General features: G+C 38.8%; 2 long non-coding RNA genes across 5 annotated transcripts in view; one reads left to right on the top strand and one right to left on the bottom strand.

Annotated features, from left to right (window-relative positions):
- LOC138401137 (uncharacterized) overlaps positions 1 to 10,410 on the top strand; it is a 63,427-nt gene extending 53,017 nt beyond the window's left edge. The window contains exon 3 of the long non-coding RNA XR_011236421.1: positions 9,843 to 10,410. This is a non-coding gene — a long non-coding RNA (uncharacterized lncRNA). The remainder of the gene's footprint in view (positions 1 to 9,842) is intronic.
- A 305-nt stretch (positions 10,411 to 10,715) lies between these two features.
- The window catches only part of LOC138401135 (uncharacterized), a 101,052-nt gene continuing 84,975 nt past the window's right edge, over positions 10,716 to 26,792 (bottom strand). For all 4 annotated transcript variants that reach the window (XR_011236417.1, XR_011236419.1, XR_011236418.1 and 1 more), the window contains 3 exons: positions 14,601 to 14,683; positions 12,349 to 12,435; positions 10,716 to 10,962 (listed from right to left, as the gene is read on the bottom strand). This is a non-coding gene — a long non-coding RNA (uncharacterized lncRNA). The remainder of the gene's footprint in view (positions 10,963 to 12,348; positions 12,436 to 14,600; positions 14,684 to 26,792) is intronic.

Below are 26,792 nucleotides of genomic sequence, written 5' to 3'. Positions count from 1 at the left end.
TGTCTTGATTACCATAGCTTTATAAAAAATCTTGAAATTGAGTGGTATTAGTCCTCCAACTTTGTTCTTTTTTTTTTTCCGGAGGACTTGTTCTACATCATTTGCATGTCCACATGAATATTAGAATCAGCTTGACAATTTCTACAACAGAGAACACTGAGATTTTGACTGGGCTTGTGCTGAATCTGCAGATCAATTTGGTCAGAATTGATGTCTGAATGTTTTTCTGAGCTGCGAAGATGTATCTTTCCCTGTGCTGAGGTCTCCTTTATTTTTACTCTGCAATGTTTACGGTTTTTATAGTACAGGTCTTCTGTAGTTTTGTCAGATTTACCTGTGAATATTTCTTTTTAAATGCTATTGTAAATGATATCATTGGTAATTTCAATTTCCAATCATTCATTGCTAGTATATTCAAATAGAATTTATTTTTTGTATGTTTGTCTTATATCCCAGCAGTCCCCAACCTTTTTGGCACCAGGGATCGGTTTCACGGAAGACAATTTTTCCACAGACCAGGGGAGGGGGGAAAGGTTTTGGGATGATTCAAGTGCATCAGGCCGGGCGCGGTGGCTCACGCCTGTAATTCTAGCACTCTGGGAGGCCGAGGCGGGTGGATCGCTCGAGGACAGGAGTTCAAGACCAGCCTGAACAAGAGCGAGACCCTGTCTCTAATAAAAAAAACAGAAAGAAATTATCTGGCCAACTAAAAATATATATAGAAAAATATTAGCCGGGCATGGTGGCGCGTGCCTGTAGTCCCAGCTACTCGGGAGGCTGAGGCAGTAGGATCACTTAAGCCCAGGAGTTTGAGGTTGCTGTGAGCTAGGCTGATGCCACGGCACTCACTCTAGCCAGGGCAACAAAGTGACACTCTGTCTCAAAAAAAAAACAAAAAAAAAAACAAAGTGCATCACATTCATTGTTCAGTCAAACCTCTCTGCTAACGGTAATCTGCATTTGCAGCCGCTCCCCAGCGCTAGCATCATGGCCTCCGCTCCACCTCAGGACCATCCGGCATTAGATTCTCATAAGAAGTCGCAACCTAGGTCCCTCCCACGCGCAGTTTATGGTCGGGTTCGAGATTCTATGAGAAAAATCTAATGCCACCACTGGTATGACAAGAGGTGGAGCCCAGGTGGCGATGTGAGCGACGGCTTCCTCCAGAGCAAATGTTCCGAGAGACAGACAGTGGAAGCTGCAGGTTTCATGAGTCCTGGGCCTGGAAGCTGGCACCATGTCATTTCCACCATGTTCCATTCACCAAACCCTCCTGTATGTTTTCTGTTCATCTCATCAGCCCTTTGCTCTGTTTTCTTTTATGACTTCTTTTGCATTGAGTATTGTTTTCATTCTTAGTGCCTTTGTGGCCCATGAGCTATAACTTTTTGTTTTACTGTTTTAGTTATTTAGCTTTAGGGCATTGTTTCTCAACCTGACATTTTGGGTTGGATAGTTCTTTGTGTGGGCAGCTGTCCTGTGCAGCGTAGGATACGTCACAATACCGTTGGTTTCTGCCTTCTAGTGATACGACACCACTTTCTGTGCAGCGTAGGAGCCGTACAGCATGCTCCGTCCTTCCGTCGCTTCCCCTTGGGTCTCTGTGCTATTGTCATACGTGTTACTTACACATGTGTTATACGCCCCAATTTCATTATTGTTATTTTTGTTTAAACAGTCAATTATCTTTTAAAGATGTTTTAAAAAGAAAAAAAGTCACATACTACCCATTTGGTTACCATGGCCAGATCTCTAAACATAATCTCATCTGGTATCATTTTTCTCCTGCCTAAAGTACGTCTAACATTTCTTGCAGTTTAAGAGTCTGTTGCTGATTGATTCTTTCAGCTTTTGTGTATCTTAAAAAGTATTTTACTTTAAACCTATTTTTCTTGTGATACACACAATTTGCCACTGTAACCATTTGTAAGTGTAGTTCAGTGGCGTTAAGTACATTCACAATGTTGTGCAACCATCATCATTATATATTTCCAATTTTCTCATTATACCAACCGGAAGCTCTGTAACCATTAGGTAATAACTCCCATTCCCCCCCCCCCAGCCCTGGGTAACCTCTAACATACTTTGTCTCTGTGAATCTGCCTTATTCTAGATATTTCACAGAAGTGGAGTCATATGGTATTTGTCCATTTGTGCCTGGCTTATTTTGTTTATCATAATGTTTCCAAGATTCACCCATGCTGTAGCAGGTGTCATAACTCCATTCCTTTTCATGGCTGAGTAATAGTCCTGTGTGTGTACTTGCCACATGTTCTTTATCCATTTATCTGTTGATGGACATTTGGGTTGTTTCTGCCTTTTGGTTAGCGTGAATACAGTTGCTATGAACATTAGTGTGCAAGTGTTGGTTTGAGTCTCTGTTCTGAATTCTTTTGGTTACACACCTGTAAGTGGACTTGCTGGGTCATACGGTAATTCTATGCTTAACCTTTTGAGGAACCACCAAAGGGTTTCAACAATAGCTGCACCATTTTTCACTCTCACCAGCCATGTATGAGGGTTCCAGTTTCTCAGAGGCGAGGGGGATGGACGATGGGATGCCTGGGCTGGGAGTCGGTACCCAGTGTTCCCTCCTGGCCTTAGATCAGGCTCCTCAGCTTCTTGGCCATCGGAGCAGGGCTGCTCCCCACACCCACTGTGGCAGTCCCCTGGAGTCCCCGGAGTCCCCCAGGCTTCACCAAGCAGCGCCCAGGTGACAGGTCCCTACAACCCCCTTGGACACGCTCAGACACTGCGGGGCTCTGAACAATTAGAAGCCTGCCCTCTGCTGGCTGCTCAGTGACATAGACACCCCCCCCCCAGGACCCGGCAAGGGAAACAGGAACGCGCAGGCGCGGCTCTTGCGCTGAGGCGGGGCCTCGCAGGGCGGAGCTTCCGCTCCAGGGCGGGCTGTGGCTGCGGCACTTCCGGCTTCTGAATTAAAGAGGCCGAGGCTGGGGCGGAGCCCGGAACCTGGAGCCCCAGCGCCGGCTCGGCCTGGGGCGGGGTCCGGTCCAGCCACCGCCGCACCCGGGGCAGAGGCTGAGCCCGAGGATCGGGCTGGCTCAGCCACGGTGAGGGAGCGAGGCCGGCCAAGCCGCTGCCCCCGCGTCCCCGCGTCCCCGCCGCTCCCTCGCTCCGGCGTCCCCCTCAGGCTCCTGCCTTCGCCCACAGCCCCTTATTGCCACCCGCTCGGTTTCCAGGTCCCCCTTCCCCGTGCAGCCCATTCACCTGCTGGGGTGAAGCCCTTTAGGTAGCACCCCTTAATCTCCCTTCCTCCCAGTGACAGCCTTTTCCGCGTTCCCTTTGCCACCGTCTCTGCGTCCTTTAACCCCGACCCTTCCTTCTTTTTCTCTTCCATTTTATCTTTTTCTGTCTGTGTGATCCTCACTCCTTTCTCCCTGTTTTTTTGCTCTTTCTTCTCACCCCCCCTCACCATTTCATCTCCACTGACCCCTCCTCTCCATGTCCCTTCTCCTGTCTGTCCCCTCGGCCAAATTTCCTCCCCCTTATTGGGAGTCCTTCCTCGCCCGCTGGCACAGCTGTCCCCATCTCCTTCTCCAGACTTCAGGGGTCTAAGCAGGAACAATTTGAGGACCGTCTCTTCCCAGGAACTGTAGGGCGGGCAGATGGGGGTTTGTAGTTTTCTTCTTCCTTTTGTGTTTGGAGAAAGGGGAGCTTGGAGGTGTTGAAGAGAGCCGGGAAGCCTTGTTACCTACTGTCACGGCAAAACCCGAGAGATGGTGTGTTACAGCGTGATAAACTGAGGGCCAACATGTATAGTGACACCTTATGAAATATTTACCTTTCTGACAAAAGTAGCTAAAAAATATTTTGATTTTTTTTTTTTTTTAAATTTTGAGCATCTTTTAGTGGGGAGGAACAGCTTCAGAAATTTAAAAATATTTATTTACAGGCTTGACTATTATAACTTAGATAAAATGATTTGTTTTTTTTGGAGGCAAAGACCAATGGCATTTGAGGACTGACAATCACCTTGCTTGGCACTCGGATTGTGACAGCTTCTTTAATACCTTCCAAAGGGTTCATTTGTTTTGCCCTCTCTTTTTCAGTTGGGAAAAACTTCTATTTGCAAATTTTCCCCTTCCTGTTTCAAAATAGCTTGAGATTTCAGTTGGTTTTTTTCATTGAGTTGAATTACACCTGGTTTGCAGTACATTTATTAAAAAACATTGCTCCAAAATATGCAACAGGCTAAATTTTGGTCTCCGAGAGGGACAGAAATTCTAGTCAAAACAAAATCCCAATAATCATATTCTCCTAGGATGTTAGTCATTTTCTATTTATGGAGATGGCTTCTTTACTTAAGCCTCATGCACCAACTGCTAGCTTCATCCTTTTCTTCTTCAGCTTCCTCACCTCTCTCAGTCTTCATGGAATTGAAGAGAGGAGCCTGCTTTAAATTAGATTTTGGCTTAAGGGAGTGTTGTAGCTGGGGTGATCTATCCAGAGCACACAAACTTTCTCTGTATCTGCAATAAAGCTGTTTTGCTTTTTTGTCATTTATGTGTTCACTAGAGTGGCACTTTGCATTTCCTTGAAGAACTTGTCCTTTGCAGCCACAGCTGGGCTAACTGGCGTGGGGGGCCTAGCTTTCCCTGAGCTTTTGAGATGTCTTCCTCATTTTTTGTAGAGATGGAGCCTGTCTACGTTGCCCATGCTGGTCTCAAAACTCCTGGCCTCAAGTGATCCTTCTGCCTCAGCTTCCTGAAGCGCTGGGATTACAGGTGTGAGCCACGGTGCCCACTGGCCATGATTTTGACTGTATGTTCTTATTTATAAAATAAGCTAACAAATACTAAATTGTTGGCATAAATAATTTGAGGCCTAAAATGATATTATTTTCTTCCAGAGAAGTCTTACTTTCATTTCTTCCAGGTGCTGGGCAGAACTCATAACCCAAGATCATCTCAATCTGATTTAGGGACTAAATTCTGAAGCTGAGTTACAGCCCTTCTGGGGAACATGTATTTCTAGTTCAAACTTGTTCTCCTCAAGTACAGCCCACTGGGGTCCGAACTCCCATGCTGAGAATTTACCAAGACCCCATCTGCGGGGAGTTAGCTACGCTTCCCGCAAAGAGGTCTTTTTCTTCTCTTTATTTCAATCATGGTCTCTAAGTTGACAATACCAGTTTGCCTGGAGTTAGCTACGCTCCCTGCAAAGAGGTTTTTTTCTTCAGATCAGGTCTCTCAGGCAGGGGTCATCGCAAAGGATGAAAAATATAGTGGGAAACAGAAATAAAAGATAAAGTAATGGCAATAATAATACACAGAGCCAAAGATATAGTTTATAAAGTAAAGGTTTATGAAAATAAATAATGGAATGTATCCAGATGGATATATTTTTACCCGCATCAAATATATCCCTGACAAACTCCACACAGGTATTTTATAGGGTTCATACAGGCTCCCCGTTGCCAAGGGCAACAGGATTTGCATACTAACAGGCAGTTGCTTTAGGGTCAAAGTCTCCTAAAAGGCTACTACAGATCCTTTAACTAACTCCAACTAGGGGAACAATGAGTTATAAAATCGTCTTGGGGCAAACTTGTAAGTTTTATGATAAGGCTATTACTTTAGCAACAAACAGGGACATCTTGGCTCCAGTGATTGTGTTCTTGGGGACAGAGATGATCCCAGAAGTCAACATGGGCTGTGCTTTGTGTTAATTACTTGAACTGCATGGTTCCATCTGGGCCTGGCTTGGGCATTATCGTATCTATCTGATCAGCTCTCCTCTCTGGGGGTCCACCTGTCAGCTCTGGCAACCTTTTGGTTCTAAGGAAAAGGCATGTCTTGTCTTTCAAAACAGGTGAGAACCAAAGGCCCAGTTTACAGCTGTCTCTTTGAAGTGCAGCTTCTACTGACCAGGGAGATGCCCTCCTGAGATGGGGCAGCTTTTCAACTAACACATTTATTTTTTTCTTTAAGGCAAAGCCTTATTTGACTTCTGAAATCAAATCTTGTCTCCAGAAATACAGGGGGCATTTCTGTAACTCAATATTCTTAGGCTCAACATCTCCACCTTTTTTATTTTTTGAAGAAAGTTGATGGAGTTGGACAGCCATCACAGAGAGGCGCTGGTCTCCAGATTCTTGTCTTCTTTGGAGTTTTCTCCAGACTATAAATAAACACAAGCAAAGGATTAAAATAATGCCAAAAGTTACAACAGTGGAACTCCCATAGATCTTAAGATGATAAAGTGGATCAGCTGACTCTAAACCAGAAGAGATGTCATTAATAATGTCAGCTTCAGAGAGCAATTTAAATTTGGGACTGAAGGTACTTAATATTTCTTGTTGTAAGTTTCCAATCTCTTCAGTCAGATTTGCTTGGTTAAGTAGATGTTTTCCCAAGGAAACCAAGTTTGATTATATATATGAGGTGTAACACAAAATTGAGTGATATTCCAATCGCAATGAAGTCTAAGTTGCTTTTGTAGACTTATAACCTGGTCTCCCAACAAGGTGACTGCTTGTGGTAAGTCAGCCACTTGAATAGCTAATTTAGAATCAATTTGATTTTAGGTAGACCATAATTGATTTAAATCATGGTGCCAATTTTGAACAAATTCAGTGGTCTGAACGGTCTGATGCAGAGCCACACCTGCGGTGGCCACAGAAGCAGTGACAGCAATGATTCCCAAAATAGCTGCTATTAAGAGACCAATAAATCTTTTTGTACATTTAAGAATGTGGTTAAGTAGTTTGTCCAAAAGGAACATTGCTGGTGTTTCTTGCCAGACTCTATTCATTTTAACAGGTAACCACAGTCCTGTTCTGGCTTTGAGAATATAAAGTGTTTCTTTATAAGGATTGAACTTCATAGAATTGTTAACACAGGTATAATGAGAACAATTGTCACAGGTCACTAGGAAAGAAGGTTCATTATAAACAGCATGTCCAATCATAAATAAGTAAGGCAGTCTAACACAAACTTGAATATAATGAGTAGAATTTAAATTCAAAGTCCATTCTCGGCTATTGTTTGTATCCAAAGTGTGTGTGCTAATCCAGGCCTGCAGAGGGTGCAAAGCAGCTGATATTTTCCACAATTGATCATGAATAGGGCCACCTAAAATATGAGGAGCTGGAGAGCTCATACCATCATTGAGCCATGTAATATGACTTTTAAGTTCAGTGTCTTTTACAGACATCGAGGTGGCAGTTTTATTCCAATGAAGCTTTTTAAAATTGTGAGAGGAGGCAGGATGTCCATAGGGACTCCAGTCTAGGACACCACCATAAGATGTGGACCCAGCAAGAATGCGCCCTGTGTGAGCTCTACAACTGTCCCATTGTACCCAAGTTTTAGGGTCAGAAATTATTACTTTCTTACAAAGGGGTATATCTGTGGGTGCAATTTTAGAATGCTCAATAGTGATGTGTCTGGTTGCCAGACACTCTTACCACCATGCTCACCACGCAGGTCACGGCAAGAAAAAGATTTACAGATGTTTTAGGTAGAGATGTCCGGTTCAATATCCCGTCTGCTTCTTCGTATGTTCTCTTCAGCTGTCCCCACATCATGGTCTGTGCCTGACGTGTCTTCCGCTTTTTCCCCTCGAGTTTCCACTCTGGGTTTGATTCTTCTGTTTGGAATCCAGACTGTTGGTCTGTCATGTGTCAAAACACAAGCAAAAACTCTCCGCCACACCTTTGCACATCCTTTTTTCCATTTATTTTCTACATCATCTTTCCACAAGAAAGGCTGGTGAGGGAAAGAGTCTGATTGTGGACTCCTATTCCAATGCTTTTCTATTGCTGTTAATTTATCTTCCTTACGAATATTCAAAAAATTTTAGGTCAATAAGGCTTGATTTATTCTATCTTTGCGAGACTGTGTACCTCCCCCTTTTTCTTTTAATAACATGTTTTTTTAAAGTTTGATGTGTACGTTCTATAATACCTTGTCCTTGAGGATTATAAGGAATGCCAGTAATGTGTTTGATGTCCCATTTAATACAAAAAGCTGTAAAGGAATGACTAGTGTAAGCAGGGCCATTGTCAGTTTTAATGGTGGCTGGGACTCCCATGTATATAAACCAGGAGTGTAAGTGTGAGAACATATGTCTAACAGTTTCTCCAGAGGATGGAGTAGCCATAATAAGACCGGAATAAGTATCTATAGTAACATGTACAACACCTAACTTGCCAAATTCAGGAATATGTGTAACATCCATTTGTCATAATTTATTTGGTGAGAGACCTCGAGGATTAACTCCTGCAGAAAATTTAGGCTGATTAATTAATTGACAAGTGGGACAATGAGAAACAATATGTTTGGCTTGATTATTGATTGTATAATTGCATTGACTTTTCTTAAATCAGTTAACATTTGTCATTTGCCAGATTTCTTTTTTAATAACAAATATGGGAGAATTTCACGGACTGGTGGACTCCTCTATATGTCCTGCTTGTAATTGTTCTTTTACTAATATTTGAAGAGCACCCAATTTTTTTGTTTGTTTTTTTGTTTTAGTGACCACTGCTCTGTCCACATAGGCTTTTGGGACATCCAATTTAAAGCCAGAGCAGAATGGTGCTTTTCAGTGGCAGTGGCCGCTATCCAAAATTTGGATAGCATAAACCATGCCGAGAAGTATGTGCCTTTGGTGCCTCGAAAGTCTTAGCCCCTTGGCTCCTTTTACCCAAACCAAAGCAAGGGTTATAATTCATATTTAGCATAATCTGTTTAGCAGATGTATTAGGTATACTGACGTATGCTCCCCACTGCTGTAACAAATCTCCTCCCCACAAATTAATAGTGATGTTAGCCACGTAAGGTTTTAAAGTGGCTGTGTGTCCATCAGGGCCTGAATAATTTAAAATTTGTCCACTTTGAAATATGTCAGTCATCGTTCTTATTCCGGTAAGAACAGTAGGAACTTGTTGTAAAGGCCAAGCTTTTGGCCAAAAACTTTTAGAAATAATTGTAACATCAGCTCCAGTATCTGTAAGTCTAACAAAAGATTTGCCATTTAACTTAATTTCTAATTGAGGTCTTTGGTCATTAATAAAAGTTTGCCAATATTGAGTGGTGGATGTAAAAGCCGCTAACACTTTGAATTAGCATTATTAAAATCAATATATGTAACATTAAATTTTTCAAGTCAGGCGGACTAACCATTTTTTGCACATCTTGTAATTCATAAGTTTCATAATAAAACTTATGAAATCTGCATAAGTTTTATTAACATTTTACACAAGAAAACACAAACTGTTTAGGAGAAGCTATTTTCTCTTATGCTCTAATATAGCACTGTTGAATTTGAGCAATAACTTGATCATCTTTTTTTAAGATCTTAGTTTTTTTTTTTTAAGTTTTTTTTTTTTTTTAATCAGCCTCTCTCAAGGGTGAATCATGCTTCTGGGAATCGTTTACATTAGAAAGCAGTGGTTCCCAGGCTTAAAGCAGCTGGCTTGAGCCACGCAGAGAGCTCTTGCTTAAAGTGAAAGTTTACCCCCCTTTTTTTTTTCTTTTTTCTTCTTTTTTAATTTTTGAACTAACACATTTATTTTTTCTTTAAGGCAAAGCCTTATTTGACTTCTGAAATAAAATCTTGGCTCCAGAAATACAGGGGGCATTTCTATAACTCAATATTCTTAGGCTCAACACCCATCCCCCTGGCTGCAATGCTATGAAAATGGCCCATGCCCTCCTAGCTTCCCCTCTGCAAATAATACTGGGGGGAAAGTACCCCCAAACACTGGGCATACTTTGAGACTCCTCTTTGTACCCTGATCCAGTAATTCATCATTATCTAGATAGCTCATCAATGCCTTCAAGCAGATTTTTTTGTTTTTAATATTTATTCAGGTTTTCTAGTTCTCAGTGGACGGTTGGCTTGAGTCATCTACACACCTATAACTGGAAACAGAAGTCTCACCTATGTTGTAAAAAGGTATTGTATATGTTCACTGGTGGTCATTTTAAAACATATAAACAAATTCTTTGATATGCCTTTCTTTAAGAGGTGGGGTTAAATTTCCCTCCCCTTGAGTATGAGTTGCATGTAGTGACCTTCATCTACTAGAATGTGGCAAAATGATCAATTGTGATTCCTGAGGGTGGGTCAGAGCAGCTTCCCCCTTGCTCTCTTGCTCAGGGGAGGCCAGCTGCCACAATGTAAAGGGATTCAAAGAGTCCTGTGGAGAGGCCCATGCAGTAAGGCATTGAGGCCTCTTGCCAACAGCCATGTGAATGAGCCATCTTAGGAGACCCTCCAGGCTCAGTGTGGCCTCTGGATGACTACGGTCCAGGCCACCTTCTTTACTGCAACATGAAAGACTCTGAACGCAAACTACCCAGCTAAGCCAGCCTTGAATCTTAATCTGCAAACTGTGAGATGACGAATGTTAAACCAAGCAATTTTGGGGTAAATGGTTTTATATTAATAGTAATGTTTGTTTTTAAATTTTATATTTTATTATTTTTAATTTAATATTCATTTTATGTGAAAAAAGAAACCAATAGCTTAAAATTTTAAAGTAATATTTAAATAAAAAAGAATATGTTGTATGATCTCTGCTTCCAGTTAGGAATAAAAACAAGAGTTGTTCAGAATGGATGAAGTCATTTCCACAATAGTATTAACAGATAAGCCATTCAGAAACCCTTTAGGATTTATTCTTACTTCCTGAAGAGCTTCTATAATATGGTCTCTAGGCAAAGTGAAAATATACGCGAGCATTTGTCTCTTCCAAAGTAACACAATCTGACTATAGCTAAGTTATTGAATGGAACTATGCTTTTACATAAAAAGCTTAAAACCAATTAAAATATAATTTTAGTTCTTACCTGGTGACTTCTGGATGTAGTTCAGCCAGTCACTTCATGATCTTGGTGAATGCAAGTTCAGAGTATTTGGAGGTATGAATCTAACAGGTGCATCAGGTAATAATTTAGCAGATTCAATTTGTTTACAATTCTTGACACCCTAAAGAAGCATTTTAAAAGTTTTCTTAACACCATTACATAGTGATAATCCAGCTTATTCAATTAAAATAAATTTTAAAATTATAAATAAAATAAACTGCTCTGAAAATTTTACTATAAGATTATTTATACCAAATAAATTTACTTCAGCGGTGTTCAGGGCTATGTATTAAGAAAACATGCCCAACATAATTTTTTATAGTAATGATAAAGTCTATGAGACTATGTCTAAATCAGCCTTCCTCAACTGGGATTCTTCCTCTGAACCACAGAACACAGCAAATAGTGTAACTATTTTCTCAACCCTCCCAAAGACAGGACATAATCAGACCCATTCTAGATGCCAAGGAGAGGGGTTAACCCATTAAATAAAATGAATATTTTAGGGTTAGGGTATTAAAGCTTAATTCTTTAATCAACCCACCTGATAAAGTCTGGTCTGAAGAGTAATTATAAATATTCTATATTTTATTTACTAAATACCATATGTAATGAACACAAACTACATGTCCAGAATTGTATCACAGGTTATGGGGGGGGACTAGTAATATAAAGTGCAGCCTCCTTCACTTGTGAAAGATAAAATTAAAATGATCAATTAGTTACTATTAACCATGCAAGTAGACTATTAATGGTGCGAAACCACTGCAAATCCTGTAAAAATTCAACAAAGGAAGGGCTCAGACTTTAAATCCTAGATGAAAAGTCAGGGCAAAATACATAAAATATTAGCTCTGTCACACCAGAATATTACATTTTACTTATTGCCATTATCTCTCCCACTAGATTTAAGCTTCATATAAAAGCACAGATTTTTGTCTATTTTGTTCACTGTTGCTTTCTCAGTTCCTAGAATAATGTACACAGTTGGTATGTAATAACTCTTTGTTCAGTAAATAAGTGAAAAGATTGGAATGTGATAGTTTAAAGTGATAGTTGAAACCACAGAAAAAATGAGCTCTCCAAGAAAAAGCCAAATTACTGGTATGTAATAGCAATGATAATAGCTGTACTGACTGAGTACATCCTCAGTACATTGTACTAAGAATTTTTCCATATTAAGCTCATTTAAACTTATAAATATTTGAGGTAAGAACTATTATCCTCATTTTAAGACAAAAAGCTCAGAGAGTGAGGTAGCTCTCCCAGAGTCACAGGATGAGCAGGAGGCAGAGCAAACCTCCATCATTTTCCACATCGTGTTTAAAACCTCAGTGACGTACAGATGAGGGCACAAAAAAATAAAATGACTACCTTTTATGGTTTTAATAATTATGAGATAACATTAGCTATAAAAGTGATGAAAGTATAATAATTAGTTACTTATAGAGTAGCACTATTCAAGAATAAAGAAGAAAAAAAAGACTGGAAAGCAGCAGGCCCCCACCTTTTTGGCACCATTCATTTCCTTCACAGCCATCTTTATATCACTGTTTTTTGTGGTTTTTTTTTTTGGAAAGCAAGAGATGCATATCTAAAATAGAAAAGCAGAAAACCACAAGGTTTTTCATTGACTTTAAATTACCTCAAACTTAATTTTGTCATCACTGGCTCAAATATAGTTTTCACAATAATAAATGCTCTTATAAAGGTTGATATACTAAGCCAGGTGAGGTAGCTCACGTCTGTAATCCTAGCACCCTGGGAGGCCAAGGCGGGTGGATCGCTCAAGGTCAGGAGTTCGAGACCAGCCTGAACGAGACCCCGTCTCTACTAAAAATAGAAAGAAATTATATGGACAGCTAAAAAAATATATGTAGAAAAAATTAGCCGGGCATGGTGGCACATGCCTGTAGTCCCAGCTACTCGGGAGGCTGAGGCAAGAGGATCGCTTGAGCCCAGGAGTTGGAGGTTGCTGTGAGCTAGGCTGATGCCATGGCACTCTAGCCCAGGCAACAGAGTGAGACTCTGTCAAAAAAAAAAAAAAAAGGTTGATATACTTAGTTTGAAATCAGGATTATTAGTTATTTAGGATAACTAAATAAAAACCAAATTAAAGATGAGAAATAAAAGATACTAAGCATTTCTCATGAATTATCCCCTATTAATTTTATATTAAAATTTAATGTAAAACATTTGCAAAGCTGATATATGATAAAGTTACAGAGATTAGCTATCTGGGGACTATTTATACTAAAAAAATTAAAATTAATTCCTATGTTCAAACATAACCTCCAGATGACTCAAAGGCTTGCAATGTGAAAGTCAAAATTTAAAACATTTACCAGAATATTTAAGAGAATATCTTTATGGCCTTGTTGTGGGGAAATATTTAGACCAAAAAAACAAGAAAAGTTGAAACATTGAATCAGAACTTTAACCATATAATTGAGAAAGTCAGGCAAGAGCTATTCCTATAAAAGCACCAGACCTAGAGAGTGTCAGTGGAAGGATACATACCAAATCTGAAAAGTGGTTGTTTTCAAATGATGGGACTATGGATAATTTTTTATAACCTCCTTGTATTTTTGCATTTAATTGTATTTTCTAAATTTCCACACAGTACGTATAATACTTAAGAAAAGAAAACCCCACAGTTTGTTTTAAGGATTCATCAAGATGCTAAAAGAATCTTTCACATCAGGTAATACTACTAGGATTATAATACTACTTTAATGAACTGTATTAATACCACATTAATTTAGAAAGCATATACTCTTAGGTGACTCCATTAAATAAAATTAAACATCTATTTGTTAACAAATTTCAACCCCAACGACAAACAGGATTCTCTCTTAATTGATAAAGATTTTCATATCTGAAATGAACAGCCATCATTTTTTATCAGCAGACAGCAAAGGTATTTCCATCACCACTGTGATTTGAATGATCTGACAATGTCACAAAATAGAAAGTAGCAACATACAGATTGGAAGAGATTATATACAGATGATGTAGCTATCTACCTAAAAAGTATACAAGTGTCATCTGAAAAGTAATTAAAATCAGAAATAATAGAATACAATTTTCTGAGCATCTACTATGTGCCAGGCTTTACTCCTAGTGCTTTACATACTTAACTCAAAGTAGTTTCACAACATCGCTATGACAGTACTATCGACCTCACTTTATAGACAAAGAGGAGGCTGAGGTACAAAAAGGTCAAGTAAATTGCCCAAATTTATTCATCAAGTTGCTGACAGACCTGGGAATTGAGCCAAAGTTATCTCTTTCTGGAGCCTGTTCTCCTTAACGAAGGCACTGTACATTCCCTGTGAAACAGCGCGTAACAAGATAAAGTACACGGAAGTCAGTCAGTCTGCTACATACCACTAGTAACAAGCTACAAAGTATAATCCAAGAAAGATCTGATTAAGAACAGCACGAACCAATGACTGCAGCTATTTGTCTATAATGACTGCAACTATTTGTCTGCATGGCCCCCTATACTAGCCTGGGACCCTCCTGTGGGAATGGCCTTTGACTTTGTCCCCACTGAGGCTGATGTCTGGTACAGAACCTCTAGTGAGCAGCAGGCACACAGTGATGCACATTGGACTGAATTCGGGAAACACACCTGTAGTTAGTAGAAGAATCATAAATTGAAATTTCAGAAACTTGGTATTTCTGGAAATGAGACTTTCAATCAGCCTAAAAAAAGAAAAATAATATGAAGTTCAAAAAGAAATCTTGCCATACCTCAGATACTGAAGGGCAGAGGCCACCAACATGTACCAAATAACCCTTATCTCTTCGTAAGGGTTCAGCATACATTTCTGCTTCTAGAAAAACAGAATATACCACAGAAATGATCATCATTGTATTGAGATGTTTAAGAGAAAATGAAAACTTGCTAAATATTTTATGGTTTCTTTTTACTATCACAAAGCTTATCATAAAGTTATCAACAAATATCAGCATGACCAGACTGAAGACCAAAAGCCTGGAGTACAGTGTTAAGATTTCTGGGCCTTAATCATATCATCTTGAAAAATAAATGGGTATGGATTAGTTGATATTAAGTCTCTCATAGCTCAAATGAATAAATTACATCTAAACGGAGTAATCAGTTACAGCTGTCCTTTGGTATCCCTGGGGGACTGGTTCTAGGACTCCCTGCGGATACCAAGATCTGAGGATGCTCAAATTCCTTATATAAAATGGCATAGTATTTGCATATAATCCACACACATCCTCCTATATACCTTAAATTATCTCTAGATTACTCACAATACCTAAAACAATGTAAATTCTATGTAAATAGTTGTTATGCTGCATTGTTTAGGAAATAATGACAAGAAAGTTGGTTGAATCCATGAATACAGAACCCATGGGCTGACTGTACATCACGACTAAAAAAGTCTGTCATTTGTCCCTGGTTCAGAGAAGTGCTATGAGAACACTGGATGTACACAGGATCTTAACTCCTTAGTGTTAGTGCTGGCTAGAGCTAGTGGTTTCAGAGACCTCTTTACACACATTCCTTTGTTGGGGAAATAACGTACCAAGAAAACCTTTCAATCAGACAAATGTCAACAGCAGGTATTATATAGCTTGTGATAATGTTAAGAGCACATAAGAAAAAAACAGACAAATTACTTGAGTTAGACAGCATGATTTTGGAAACCACAAATACTAGGATTATAGATAAGTTTTTTCCTTGCTTGACAAAAAAATTCAAAATTCTTAGACTGTCATCTCATAGTCAATATTGTGAAGGGAACCTGGTCTGAAATCAAAGATTCACTAAATTGAGATTTGAATTACTAGCAAATCCTATACCTGGCACAGAGGGAGTACACAAATAGTGTTGAATGAATCCATGAGTACTTTTACTTATGTTTTAATAATTCTTAAATAGTAATGGGAGATTTGTAAATTTGATTGTGTTCATTAATAATAGTAACAAGAGTAGCCTAGCACTTATTGAATGCTCTGCTCCAGGCAACATGCTAAGCACTTTATATACACATCACCTCACATGATTCTCCCAACCACCCCGTGAGGGAGCTATTATTAATATTATTTCCATTTTACAGATGATGATACTGAGGTCATAGGAGTTTAGGTCACAAATCTGTTAAGTATTGGTGCTAGAATTCAGGCAGAGTCTTTCATCTTTAGGTAATCAATACCTAACCTTCTTCATTAACTTACTTCATTTAATTTGTTAATCTCTTTGGATTATAAATGTATTCTACAGAGAAAACAGTGAAACTACCTAGCTTTACATTTTTATATTGCAGTGAAAAAGTAGTAAAGAGCTATAGTACACTAAAGGAGTCAGACGGTATACATTACACCCATCACCTAATCCTTCACTAATTCGATACAAAATATCTACTGGATACCCCATGGGCTGCACGCTGTACTTGGCAGTGAACAAAATCCCTGATCTTGCTGAGCTAGTATGTAAGGGTGGGAAGGCAGTGAACCCAGTAATCAATCAAGTATCAAGTAAGCAAAACACACAGTGTTGTGACAAGTGATATGGTGGAAAATAATGCAAGGAAAGAAAAAACAGTTACAATTAAATCAGATGATATAATATTTTAAGTTGTGTATATGTATTAATATATGCATAAAGAAATGCATTGAAATGCTCACTAAAATATTCATAGTGGTTACTGAAGGTTGCAGAAACTTCAGGTAATTTTAATTTTCTTATATTTTCATATTTTATTTAAAAATCTTAATAAGCCATTATTTATACAAGCAGAAAAAAATAAAACCATTGCTAATATGGAAAATTTAAAAACCCACAGAAACATACAGATAAAAATAAAGAGAGGTAGCATAACTATCACAAGAAATGATAGAATTTTCTCTAGTGCCTGTGATTATTCTAACTATTATAAGCATTTAAGGACTATCTAAAGTTGAAAATATTCCTGAAATAGATGAAATTATTAAAGTGAGGGAAAGCAAATAGTTTCCATCACTAATACCGATTTGATAGATTAGCACTGGTTACCTGAGGAAAGCTGAGAAGTTGGTTTTGTTCACCAGGTAACCGCACCTAGAAAGTGTCCAGTGAGGGCTCAGTGGAAAAGAATGCAGCTTATCTACTTGCTAACTAAATCTTGGGTTTAAGCTTTTAGCGATTTTCTGTTCTTTAAAAAGTCGACCTCCAACTGGCCAATTTCTCGTTTTGTATAAAGAAAAACCGCAAACAGGAATAAAATATTAAAACAGCTCAGGCACCCAACACAACCCAGAAGCAGGTAAGTATTATTTTACAAATAGGTTAGGATTCCTCAGTAAATTGTTAAACCAACCTAGTGTAAACTTCAGATTCCATCTATCTTGTTCTATTTGATTTTCTTTCCTTCCTGAGAAGTCAAATCCTGTCAGGTTTTCTTTAGCATCAAACCAGTCTTCACTTATTTCTTGGTAATTTCCACAGTCTAATAAATTGAAAACAATGAGCTATGAATTACCTACAATGTTTAACCCTCTGAAAAGTGATCTAAAAAGCATGATGAATCACTATGATAATTATTTGTTTTATATACAAATCTAAAGATGAATATTAAGCAAAATAAGAGAACCAAGCATAAAGCTTCTGTGAGTAAGGGATTTCAGCAGTCCCGAAATAAGAAATTCTTTTCAGTTTGAGTGATCAGCTTCCTAGTTTCCCTTTAATTAATATTGATTCCCAGTTTATTAAAACTGTTACTATTCTGATTTTTCAATTGTTATTTTGGAAAAAAGACATTATCTTTATATACAGAATAAGAGAAAACTTCTTTAAAAGGACTAAGTAGTGCTGCAGCTCTTTATATCATTAAAATTAATGATCTTTCGGGATGACCATAATCTCTTTTCATAGAGGAGAAAACTAAAAAAATGTACACAATTTACAGAGATACAATTAGACACAAGAAAGAAAGTTTTCAAATTGGAAACATGAAGCAGAAGAATAAAAGTCCGTATTATTCAGCATTATCGGATGTGTTAGGTGACTTTAAAGACAAGTCAAGCAAAAATAAGAACATACTTAACATTCACAATCAGAATGATGCCATTGTAGTCAATTAAAAATATTTATTTTGATTTAATGAATAAACACTGGAGATATTTTAAACCTTGACTGTTTTCTGGCAACTATGAAAGATAATATTTTTTTTTTTTTTTTTTTTTTTGAGACAGAGTCTCACTCTGTTGCCCAGGCTAGAGTGAGTGCCGTAGCGTCAGCCTAGCTCACAGCAACCTCAAACTCCTGGGCTCAAGCGATCCTCCTGTCTCAGCCTCCCGAGTAGCTGGGACTACAGGCATGCACCACCATGCCCGGCTAATTTTTTCTATATATATTTTTAGCTGTCCATATAATTTCTTTCTATTTTTAGTAGAGATGGGGTCTCGCTCTTGCTCAGGCTGGTCTCGAACTCCTGACCTCGAGCGATCCACCCGCCTCGGCCTCCCAGAGTGCTAGGATTACAGGCGTGAGCCACCGCGCCTGGCCGATAATATATTTTTATACTAACTTTTGTCATCAACTTTCAGTTGATCAAAGTCTACATTTATATCACCATTTTTTAAACCGTCTTTCTTGGGTGATGTATTTTGTTTAGGATGACTACTGTCAGATAACAAAGATATCTGAGGATTAAGATAATAAAAACAGTAATAAGGACTAGCAATTATTGCGCTCTTACTATGTGACAGGCACTCTTCACTGGCATTATTTAGCCCGTACAATAATGAAGGCTATGAGAGTAAAACCATCAACCTGACTTCACAGATGAGAAAACTGAATCTAAGAAACTCATTGCGCCAAGCCACAGTTAACAAGAATTAGGATTTGAATCCAGTCTGTGTATAGTCACTCTGTGCTAACACTAGTATTTTGGAAAGTGTGGCAGATACACACTAGAAGTACTTGAGATAACTTTGGGAGGTATATATAAATATTAATAACATTAACCTTTAACAGTTATGTATTTAATTTAGTGTATGCTTATGTATATCTTTTATTTATGGGAAGTAATATTTCTTATATGTAAGAGTGAATTATTCTTCACACTTAAATTTTTGTGAAAAGGAGAATCATTTGAAGAAAAATACAGAATAACATTACAGGTAACATAGGGCTATGGTAAATTGTGAAGATGGTACATGAATAGCTGAAATTTAGAAATACTATACTACACTATACTGGCTTTCATGCATAACTGGTTAATTTAATGAGACAGGGACTAAAACGTAATCCCAACTTAAAATAGATATTGTTTTATAGCCAAAAGTATGATTATAAAAATTGTTACATCTACATCTTGTACGTTTAAAAATAATTTATTCTTCCTAAATAAGCAGCTTATACCATTGGTACGATTGCAATGAAAATAAAGCCCTTAAGAATTATCATATAGTACTAAATGTATAAATTGTTTAAGCAAAGTATTAATATGTAAGAAATTTAAGTACATGAAAATCTAGTTATGAATCTGTTAATTCTTTGTGGATAACTGAGTTTTTTAAAAAATGAATTTAACGATAGAACAATTTGTTAAAACAATTTACTTTTTATCATTCATGTTAGTAGAAAGGAACATATATTAATCAAGTATTTCACTTTGGACTTGGGAATCCATCTTGGGGGATTACTTAAGACCACTCAAAGAATGAAACCTTAAAGTTAAGACCAAAGTCAGAAAAGCAGAAATAAACTTCAGCTTTCCTATTCCATTGCCTCCTGGCCTGATAATGGAATGTAACTTATGTTACTATAACACTTTATAATTTGCAGGGTGTTCTTATATAGATTAAACCATCTTTTCTGATTGTCATCTGACCAAGATTCCCTTGGTGGAACAAGACAGAATGAGAAAACTTATGAGAGGCATTTAAAAACTATTTTCCTCATTTCAACAAAGGAGAAATTAAAACTTTGCTCTACCTAAAATAAATGGAACATTACTTTATTCTACCTCATGACATGAAGGTGCAAGATGTTAGTTTTAACTACACTCATGCAACACGATGGTGGCCATATATCATGGATTTGCCCAGGACAGTCCAGATTTATACCTATTGCTGTGGTGAATGATTAACATTACTATTACTCTCTTTCATCCTCAAAAGTCTAGTGATTTGGTGATAAACTATATGCTTACCCTATTCAACATATATTGCTGATATCTGTTTCATTAGCTTAAATACACCATTATGTTCCTCCTAATTAAAGTAAGCTATAAAGTAAGCTAGTTGAGTGAAAAGAAGGATGTCGGAGTCTCTAAAAATGATAATTTACTTACGCCATAAAATTAAAGATTTGGGGCTGGGCGCTCTAAACTTCTGACTTCTGTCATTGATGGTTTGCAATGTGGGATATGCTCGCCTGAGGGAGGATCAAAAGGATCTACTGGGAAGTTAGAGGAAAATACCAGAACTTCCTTTTTCCTTTTTTTTTTTTTTTAGACAGAGTCTCACTCTGTTGCCTGGGCTAGAGTGCCATGGCATCAGCCTAGCTCACAGCAACCTCAAACTCCTGGGCTCAAGCAATCCTCCTGCCTGAGCCTCCCGAGTAGCTGGGACTACAGGCATGTGCCACTATGCCTGGCTAATTTTTTCTCTCTATATATATTTTTTAGCTGTCCCTATAATTTCTTTCTATTTTTAGTAGAGATGGGGTCTCGCTCTTGCTCAGGCTGGTCTCCAACTCCTGAGCTCAAACAATCTGCCTGCCTCGGCCTCCCAGAGTGCTAGGATTACAGGCGTGAGCCACCGAGAACTTCCATTTTTATTTTTCATCTTTTAAAAAATTAAGCTGTAATAATGATTAGTATATAGAGTGACAAAGATGCCTGGTGGCTACTATGTTATTTCTACAAGAGTTACTAGGAACAGCATAAGGAGAATGTGCCAAATGAGATTCATGCCTAACCATACTGGAAAATAAACATAAAAACAAAAGATGTTATAGTATATAATGTCTTAAATTAATCTGCTTCAATTTATCTAAATGTGCCTTTTTCTATACCTTGAAAGAACTGCTTTTGTGTTATAATATAAATGGAATATGAACAAAAGTGTGGAAGACTTCAACTGGGGAATTTTAGTTTAAGAAATCTCTAATTTGTGTGTATAATCTTGAGGTTCACAAGGTATTAGTCAAACAAGTCAGGCTTACTGTTCACTCTCTCTTTTGGTTTTTCTTTTTACTTTTTTTTTTTTTTTTAAGACAAGTGCAGTAGTGAGAAGAGGGGAAAGAGCAGAACAAGGCGTTCAGTCTATAACTGACTGTGAACAATTGGGATAACTGACTACCTTCAGACCAGCCTGTTAGCTCTCATATTAAAATGTAAGACAATACAAGGCTAAACTTAAAGAACCGCTACTACATTCTTCCCCAATTGCTAAAGATTTTAAAGTCTGAAGATACGAAATAATGGAACACTCAAACTGCTGGTGAGAATGTAAAAGAATAACATCAACTTTGAAACAATTTGCTCTTGCACGGTCAAAGTGAACTCTTTAGACTTTAGAGCCAATAATTTCACTCCTAGGTATATACCCTAGAGCAGGGGTCCCCAACCCTTTTTGGCACCGGAGACCGGGTCCATGGAAGATAATTTTTCAGAGGGGGGGTGTGGGGAGCCATGAGGAATGGCTGCAAACACAGATGATGAAGTCGCTCATCTCCTGCCATGCAGCCCCCCAGTTCCTAAGTTTAATGGAAGACAATTTTTCCCACGGACTGGGTGGCAGGGGGCGCTATTCTGCCACCTGGTCGTGGGGGACCACAGCCCTAGGGAAACTCATGCACATGTTCACCAGGCCACACACACACAAATGCATAAAAGAGCAATGTTCTTAATGGTCGCATTGGGTATCAACCCAGACTATAAAAAAACCATAATGGATAAATCTATTATGGTAAAGCCATACAACAAGACAATAAGACAATAAAGAAAAATGAACGTGAAATTTAGTGCCTACATGAATATGTATCAATCTTATAAATAAATATAATATTGAATTAAAGAAGAAAACACGGCCGGGCGCGGTGGCTCACGCCTGTAATCCTAGCACTCTGGGAGGCCGAGGTGGGCGGATCGTTTGAGCTCAGGAGTTCGAGACCAGCCTGAGCAAGAGCGAGACCCCACCTCTACTAAAAATAGAAAGAAATTATATGGACAGCTAAAAATATATATAGAAAAAATTAGCCGGGCATGGTGGCGCATGCCTGTAGTCCCAGCTACTCGGGAGGCTGAGACAGGAGGATCGCTTGAGCTCAGGAGTTTGAGGTTGCTGTGAGCTAGGCTGATGCCACGGCACTCACTCTAGCCTGGGCAACAGAGTGAGACTCTGTCTCAAAAAAAAAAAAAAAAAAAAAAGAAGAAAACACGAAGGATCACCTCCAGATATGACTCCATTTAAAGTCAAAATAGGCAAGCTAAACTGTATTGTTTAGGGATACATACGTAGATGGTAAAAATCATGGAAGGAAGTCATTACCATAAAAATCAGGATAGCAATTCCACCAGATGTTGGAACAGGAACGTATGTAATTGGAAAGGACACAGGAGGCTTCTGGGGTGCTGACAATGTCCTATTTCTTACCTTGAGTAATATTTGCTTCACAATACATTTGTTTCATAATTATCATATGTACATTTATGTGTAAATAAACCCTTTTAAATTATCATTTTTTTATATCATAATGGTATTGTGGTTAAGTCTTTTTTAGGGATACATATTGAAATAATTATGGATAAACTGATATGCCTCAGATTTGCCTTCAAAATAATAGAGGAAAGGAAGAGAGTGGATAGAATAAAGTAAAGATAAGAATTGAAATTGTTGAAGTTGAGAGATGGATACCTGGGGCTCATCATACTACTGTCTACTTTTGAATAAGTTTAAAAGTTTTCATTAGTACAAAGTTTTTTAAAAGCCTTTATGGAAATAACTAAACAATGAAGACATACACTAGCTTCATAAATAGGAATACTCATATCTATAGATTTAGTGCAAGTCTAATCCAAAGTCCAACAGGGCTTTTGGAAAACTTAACAAACTAATTTGAAAATTTACATGACCATTCCGTATAAATGTAATATATAAATATAAATATTTATATTCTGTATAAATATTTATACAGAGTGGTCATATAAATTTTAAGAATGGCCAAAACATTACAAAAGAAGAACAAAAAGAAAGGGACCTGCCTTCCCAGGTATCAGGACACTATAAAGCAAACTGCAGAAGACACTGTGGAGTTGGCACGATGATGAACCAATGGGCTAATACAGTCTATAATCGAACGCATCATGTATGGGAGCCTGATACACTATTCTATACTGCACACCAGTGGTGAAAGGAAAGGCTACTCAGTAAGTAGTTGTGGAACAGAGGGTTCTCCATATAGAAAATAAATGCAATTAAATCCCTTCTTCAAAAATCAATTCCAGGCTTCTATGTAAAAGGCAAGATTTTTCAACTTTTACAAGTAAATTTGGATGAAATCTTTACTACCGAGTGTAAGAAACCATTCTTAAACACAAAAACATACGCCGAGAAGATGTTAGGTAAGTATGTTTTAATACATATAACCAACAAAGAATTTGTGTTCAGAACATAAAGGGAGGCTTATGAAAAAACAGAAAAATGTGCAAAAGACATGAACAAGCATGTCTTTCACAGAAGAAACCATACCAAGCAATTAAGCACATAAAGAAATGCCTAACCTCTTAGCAATCAGAAAAGAACAAATCCATGAAATCCCATTTTACCCATCAGATTAGCAAAAATTTAAATGTCAGAAAAAATCAAGCATTGGTGAAGATGTGAAAGTGGAACTTACACCACAGTGACGTGGGAGCAATTATCACTTTGGAAAATAATGTGGCACTATCTGGTACAATTGGTCATGCCACACCTCACAACTGAGAATTCTACTTCTAGATGTATGTTAGAGAAACAAGGATACTAAAAGTCAGGGGGGTACTAAGATATAGGTACAAGAATTTACAGCATAGTTTGTAACAGAAAAAACTAAAAACTAGAAACTACTCAACTGTCCGCCACTAGGACATCTGTGTTGGGTGGTGGCTTATACCTGTTTATCGGTGTGCATCATTACATAAGTTTTATTTTTTTATTTTATTTTATTTTATTTTTTGAGACAGAGTCTCACTCTGTTGCCCAGGCTAGAGTGAGTGCCGTGGCGTCAGCCTAGCTCACAGCAACCTCAAACTCCTGGGCTCAAGCGATCCTCCTGTCTCAGCCTCCCGAGTAGCTGGGACTACAGGCATGAGCCACCATGCCCGGCTAATTTTTTCTATATATATTTTTAGCTGTCCATATAATTTCTTTCTATTTTTAGTAGAGATGGGGTCTCGCTCTTGCTCAGGCTGGTCTCGAACTCCTGAGCTCAAACAATCCGCCCACCTCGGCCTCCCAGAGTGCTAGGATTACAGGCATGAGCCACCACGCCCGGCCAGTTTTATTTTTTTTGTATAAAAGTTTCAAAAGGAATTAAATCTTTTCTTTTAAATATTATTGATTACTTTATCTGATGTCACATTTTAAGTCACTAAAAATTGCAACAACCTCATGTTTGCTAAGAAATGACTCGTTTTGGCCGGGTGCGGTGGCTCACTCCTGTAATCCTAGCACTCTGGGAGGCCCAGCCGGGAGGACTGCTTGAGCTCAGGAGTTTGAGACCAGCCTGAGTAAGAGCGAGACCCCATCTCTACTAAAAATAGAAAGAAATTAGCCAAACAACTAAAAATAGAAAAAATTAGTCAGGCATGGTGGTGCATGCCTGTAGTCCCAGCTATCCGGGAGACTGAGGCAGGAGGATCACTTGAGCCCCGGAGTTGGAGGTTGCTGTGAGCTAGGCTGACACCACAGCACTCTAGCCCGGGCAACAGAGTGAGACTGTCTCAAAACAAAACAAACAAAAGGAAGACTTGATTCATTTTGAGGTACGTAGTTTAAAAACTCCAATCTGAACTGAATAAAGATCAATTTAAGAAAAGCATTAAAGCAAAATTTCCCCTGACACTTAGAAACCTACAAAGACATTATGATTTCAAAAAATAAATGGCTTTCTACTAACTTCTTACCCCTTTCCCCATATTGAACTCACACTGAATGCTGTGGACATTAGATCACCAACGGACAGCTCCGAGCTGGTTAAGGACACAAACAACAGGGTGGGCACACCAAAACCTGTCTGCTCCACCATTTTGCCAAGAGACTTTCTAGTTTGTTTTCAAGTACATATGGCCAAATTTGAACTTTCTTCACAGTTATGTTAAAGGAGCTGCAGAGGTGTAATCCACAAGGAATATCATCTGCTACACCCCAAAGGGACTGTCTGCAACAAAACACGGTGGCCACTCCTAAGGCAGCAGAGACAGTTCCAGCATATTAAATGGCCTTTGGAACTTCTAGGTCTAACAGTACAGGTAAAACATTTCATTCGGTCCTCTAAGATGCCTTTCTAAAATGTACAGTTCTTTTTCATTTCCCAATTGATAATTTTCTATTTTTATTAAGTGAACTCATTTATTTGTTTTGAGATGACTGGTTATAGAATGTGGTTTTGTGTGAAATTAAACAAATCAAGAACATGCACATTTGTGTTTTCAGAAAAAGAAAAAAAGGCATTTCTATTACACTCACACCTCACTTAGGGTGTGGAACGTGGTTCCCGAAAGTGGAGGTGCTGAGCGAGCCTGCGCTGTCCGGGGCCGCGTCAGCACAGCGCTACGGAGACACAGCGCACCTGACCAGTCGCTCCTCTGCTTTACACAAATCCCTGAAATCAGGGAACGCCCCAGTTACAGTTTCTCTGGCCACCTGTCATAGAATTGTTGGTTAATCCCCTCGGGCTGCACGAATGGCTCTGATGTTTCCAGAATGTCTAATGGTCTTACAGCAACCCCCAGCTCTCTACTGATCTGTCCCCCTCCGTTTCCTCAGTCGCTTCCCCTGAAGAAAACTCGAACTGTCCACACAGTAAACACAGTGCTCTTCCTTTGCTTCACCAGGGCAGGTCCTCCACCGGCACCAGCACACATTTGCACACCCCATTATCATAGGTTAAAACTGTACAGCAGAACAATAAATGGCAGAAAGAAAAGCCACCACCAAGAATAAACAACCTTATTGCAGAACGTGCTCTACACTCCACTCCAGACAGCTGAGGGGTCCCGGGGGGAGTGTGTGGAAGGAGCAAGGTGGCTCGCGTGGCCAGAGGGGACAGCGTGGCCAGTCAGTGCTGGTTCTCAGGCGGACGCATGGTGAGCCAACCACTAGAAAAACTGCATGTCCTTCCTCTTCATTTTTTGCTCAAAACCATTCAATGATAAAAAGAATAAAAACCAAAGACGTTCCATGACCTGGAAGGCCAAACATGAACTGCCTTTGGTCACCTCTCTGGCCTCACTCCCACCCCTGGCCCTGCGGCTCGCAGCCACTCTGCCTTCTTCAGTGTTCCTCTCGCACACACGGCTTGGCACTTCCTAATCCCTGATGAAAATGCTCCGCCCTCCGGAGCTTTGTGGCTGACGCCCTTAAACCCTTGCCTGTGTTTCACCTCACTGATGCCTTCCCTGAACACCCTGTTTAAATTAACATCTCCATCTCTCCCACATGATTCTCTATCTTCCTTGTTTTTATTTCATTTCAGAATACTACAGGGGTACAGACGTTTTGGTTACATGGATGCTTTTGTCATTCTCTATCTTTTCCCACAGAGCAGTTATCATCCCCTGATATCACATACACATTTGTACAGTAAATATCTTCTCCTCTAGAGTGAGAGCCATGAGGGGAGAAATGATGTCTGTTTTATTATTATTTCATCAGTACCTGGCTCATTACAGAAATACCAGAGTGTTACTAATTGTACAAATGTATGGTAACTGCATATAT

This window comes from Eulemur rufifrons, chromosome 20 (genome assembly GCF_041146395.1).
Source record: "Eulemur rufifrons isolate Redbay chromosome 20, OSU_ERuf_1, whole genome shotgun sequence".
In the NCBI taxonomy this organism is placed as follows: Eukaryota; Metazoa; Chordata; class Mammalia; order Primates; family Lemuridae; genus Eulemur; species Eulemur rufifrons.
This window is presented reverse-complemented; position numbering and strand designations above follow the sequence as displayed.